The sequence below is a fragment of the Pan paniscus genome, chromosome 7 (genome assembly GCF_029289425.2).
Source record: "Pan paniscus chromosome 7, NHGRI_mPanPan1-v2.0_pri, whole genome shotgun sequence".
In the NCBI taxonomy this organism is placed as follows: domain Eukaryota; kingdom Metazoa; phylum Chordata; class Mammalia; order Primates; family Hominidae; genus Pan; species Pan paniscus.
In genome coordinates, this window is record NC_073256.2 from 34,411,948 (window position 1) to 34,416,799 (window position 4,852).

A 4,852-nucleotide genomic window follows, 5' to 3' on the forward strand; every position below is an offset into this window, starting at 1 on the left:
ACCTGTGCTGGAAGTGAGCTTGCAAGTGAATCCTTTTCCAGTTGAGCTTTGAGATGAATGCAGCCCCAGGCAAGACCTCAATTGCAGCCTTGTAATCCTAAAGCAGTGGATTGTGCTAAACTTACAGAAACGATGAGATAACAAATGTTGCTGTTTTAAGCTTCTAAATTTAGGGGTAATTTATTACACAGTAATAAATAACTGAAACATTTCCTATCTCAGCTTCTGGCCCTGCAAGATGGATGGTCACCAAAAGATAGGGAAGACCTAGATCTCTGCGTCACTGTTTAGACAAAAGCTATCAGGCCAGGAACACCTATTTTGGACTTAAAGATGACTGAGAATTTACTTTTAATTGTTTAAGCCACTGACATTTTGGGGTGGATAAATTGAACAGATAGAATTAGTTGCCTTAATAATACAATCTACTTTCCCTTGGTTATTATTTCCTCTTTTTTTTCAAAGGGGTTCATTTTAATGTTTTCAATTTTTTTATTCTCTACTGTTTTGCAAGTTTGACGTTCCACTTCTCTTTTTCTTAGTGCTTGTTCTTAACTTTTTAACATACATATGTGATGGGTCATTGAATAAGCAGGAATCAGAAATCAACTTTATATTTGTCTTTTCTGCCTATTAAACATTGATGAGCTCTCTTCCCTGGTGCTGCCAACCGAGGTGCAAGCCATCTCCTACTTGGCATCAGGCCAAATGTAGATTCCTCCTAAAGCCCAAGATAGTAAAAAAGAGGACCAAGAAGTTCATCTGGCACCAGTCACATGGACAGGTCCAAGTTAAGTAACTGGTGGAGACCCATAGGTATTGATGACAAGGTGCAGAGAAGATTTAAGGGCCAGATGTTGATGCCCAACTTTGGTTATGGAGGCAACAAGAAAACAAAACACATGCTGCCTAGCACCTTCTGGAAGTTCCTGGTCCATATTGTCAAGGAGCTGCAAGTGCTGCTGATGTGTAGCAAATCTTGCTGCACTGAGATTGTTCACCATGTCTCTTCCAAGAACTCCAAAGCTGTCTTGGAAAGAGCAGCCCATCTGGCCATCAGGGTAAACAATCCCAATGCCAGGCTGTGCAGCAAAGAAAATGAATAGACAGCTTATGTGCATGTCTTTTTATGCTTCAAAATCAAACCATAAAAACTGCTGATATGGTTTGTGTGTGTGTTCCTGCCCAAATCTCATATTGAAATGTAATTCTCAATTTTGGAGGCATGGCCTGGTGGGAGGTGATTGGATCATGGGGGCAGTTTTCTCATGAATGGTTTAGCACTATCCTCCTTGGTACTATCCTAGTGATAGAGATACAGAAGATAGAAAGAAATGATTTAGGCAGATAGTGAGGGCAAAAGAGTCCACGGCAAAACTTCCCTTTTAACAAAAAGCAGCCCTAGAAATCATTTTTTGTTTCTAACAAAGAGCAGCCGGAAAGATCAAGCTGCAAACGTAGATAAGGAAGTTGGAAGCTTGCACAGGGGAACGACGGCAGCTGTGCCAATAGAAAAGGGCTACCTGGGGGCCAGGCATGTCCACCATGGAAGTTGCATCTTTCTTTTTTTTTTTTGTTAGCATGTGCAGAGCAAGAAGGAACTCAGCAACATGGAGAAGCTCAGGCAGGGAATCCACCTGCATAATAAAAGATTGGGGTGGGGGCTGACAGAGATTTGCACCCTATACAGATGGCACACCTAGTCCTAACCAGTTTATCATGCACTATGTAGATCAGACAACACCCCCCCAACTAGCTCATCTACAACCCCTGCCCTGCGTTTCACTGCACATTGGCAACCTGTTTTTCTGGGACCCCTCTCTGTAGCAGAGAGCTATTCTCTTTCCTTCACCTATTAAGCAGCTTAACCTCATTCTTTTTGTGTCCACGTCCTTGATCTCTGTACCGTGAGACAATAAACCTTGGGTGTCACTCCAGACAATGAGGCTGCATCAATAGTGAGTGAGTTCTTGTGAGAGCTGGTCATGTAAAAGTGTTTGACATCTCTCACCTTGCTCTCTTGCTCCTGCTTTTGCCATGGGATGTGCCTGCTCCCCTTTTGCCTTTGGCCATTATTGGAAACTTCCTGAGGCCCCCCCAGAAGCAGATGCCACCGTACTTCCTGTACTACCTGCAGAATCATGAGCCAATTACCTCTTATAAATTACCCAGTCCCAGGTATTTTCTTTATATCAATGTGAGAACAGCCTACTACGACTGCCCCCACCCCAACAAAAAAATGATGACATAAGCAAAGTTCACCCTTAGTACTAGATAAGAGTGCAGGCAATTCATGACGTGTCTGGTAACTCTTAGATAATATGATGTCTTATACCTACTTTAAAGTAAAACAGAACAAAAATAGGAAAGGGCCTGGCATGTGTACCTTTACCAAGCTCCCCAGATGACTCTAATTCACCCAGAGTTTGGCAACTACACAAAACATAGTCTTGATTTAGAAATTAGAATGTTCAATTCAATATGTTAATTTCCATTTTCATCATCATTTAAAGAGAAAGTCCCTCCAGTATCTTCTGAGATGAGCTGCCCTCTTCTAGAAAAGCAGTGTGGTACTTGCCCTCCCTTCAGAAGCATCCCTACTACTCCTTGTTAACAAGTTTCTGACCCAACCAAGATCGAAGTGATATGGGAGGAGGGCAAGGAAGTGCTGGGTAGAGAAGGGCAGGGTCCTGGCGAAAGCTCCACCCTTGGGCCTGTGCCATGGACCTAAGAGAGAACAGGCATTCCTGTTTATGTGCCCAAATGTTGCATTTTCCAAGACCACTATGGTCTGCTACACCTTCTGTCCTGTGCCCATATAAGCCCAAGACCTTAGTGGGCACAAACACAAGTGGCTAGACATTGATAGGAGCAGAGGAACACACCAGCAGACACAAGCTGACTAGCAATGGTGGAACAATGTGAATGCCAAGGGGAGTTTGGCAGTGGGGAGTTGGAGGAGAGTCTGGCCGTTGGGCAGCCTGTCTCCTGGGGAAGACCACTTTCTCACTCCATCCACCTTCTAGCTCCCCATCCATCTCACTGGGAGCCACTTCCACCACTCAATAAAACCTTGCACTCATCCTCCAAGCCCACATGTGATCTAATTTTTCCGGTACACTGGACAAGAACTCAGGATACAGAAAGTCCTCTGCCCTTGCAATAAGGCAGAGGGTCTAATTGAGCTATTAACACAAGTTGCCTGTAGATGGCAAAACTGAAAGAGAACACTGTAACACATGCCCATTTGGACTTTGGGAGTCATAAACACTCACCCTTAGAAGCTACCATGGGGTCAGAGCCCAAAAGTGCTCCCCATGACCTCTGCACCTGCTCATCTACATGCTTCCCCTAGGGATTGAGCAGCTGGGCACCGAAGAAGTGAGCCACACCCCTATTGCATGCCCAGTGAAGGAGATAATGGAACTCTCCCATTTCAAAATCAGGAGGGGGAAAGACTGAAAAGGAGCAGAAAATCTCTTATTTAAATGCCATCTTTAAAATGTTGACAAGCATGGATTGCTAATACAATATTAAGCAATACCGGTATCTTCCACCTGAAGGATGTAAGAATCTTAGAATGCTTTAGCTCTCATTATCCTATCCAATCACACATGTTACTGTTGTTTAGGATTTTCACTCATCCTTAATCTTTTAATCAAATTAGTAGTTGTTATTGTTATCATTATCATTTTGTACAGTCAAGGTTTACTTGTTGAGGTTTACTCCTGTTTCCCAATGCTTTCGTTTAGTTTTACCATTTGCATATTATTGCACTTCAGAGGTTTTTCTTGTGTCCTTCTCCGTCATTAGCTCTTCCCTCTTTCCTATATATAATTCCTCTCCTATATTCTCATTTGAGAGATTACTTTTGCCTGTTTCTCCCTCCCTCTTGATGGATACTGTCATTGCCTACAGAATTTTAGATTGTCATTAATTTCTCTCCGTCTGTTGAAGAGATAATAGGCATTGGGATTTGTACCTAATCTGGTATCCACTTTTGCATTTTCTCTTGCTGAGAGAATTCTAAAGCCAAGAGCCTGCTAAATATCTCCATTTTCAGACTTCATTGCTGCTAGGAGTGGAGTGGTCCTTAATGTAATTCTTGCTGGTAAAATGTAAGTGAAACTCTACTGGTCATTTCTGGGAAATATTTTACTTTCATGACAAAAGAAGACAGACACTGCTGAGAAACTCCTTCACTAATTCTTTCCACTGCAGAGGTTATGAGACTTCTGTGGCTGCAGCAGTCATCTTGTGACTTTGAAATTACAAGCATGAAGAACCAACAGAATTTTAGAGATGAAACTCTGACATTGTTGAGCCACTTAATGCCAGAAACCACTCACCTGAATTTTTTTTTTTTTAGACAAAGTCTCCCTCTGTCACTCAGGCTGGAGCAGCGCAGTGGTGTGATCTCGGCTCACTGCAACCTCCGCCTCCTAGGTTCAAGTGATTCTCTTGCCTCAGCCTCATGAGTAGCTGGGACTACAGGTGTGTACCACCACACCCGACTATTTTTGTACTTCTGGTAGAGATGGGGTTTCACCATATTGGTCAGGCTGGTCTTGAACTCCTGACCTCATGTGGTTGCCCGCCTTGGCCTCCCAAAGTGCTGGGATTACAGGTATGAGCCGCCGCACCCAGCTGATTTTATATTTACAAATCTTATATTCTGCACAGTGTTATATAGGATGCACCATGTACATTTGTGTCTTTGCACCTTTGTGCTGGCTCTTGTCTGCTACTCCTACCTCCCATGCTTCTTGTCTTTTACTCTTTAACTCCCACATCACAATTTACTCCTTTTGTGAATATTTCCTTGACTCCCTTAGGCAAAACAATTGACCCT

The 4,852-nt window shown here is 43.1% G+C and overlaps 1 pseudogene; it reads left to right on the plus strand.

Annotated features, from left to right (window-relative positions):
* The first annotated feature begins 238 nt into the window (after positions 1 to 238).
* Positions 239 to 1,106, plus strand: LOC117981356 (large ribosomal subunit protein eL32-like; annotated as a pseudogene).
* Positions 1,107 to 4,852: the final 3,746 nt, after the last annotated feature.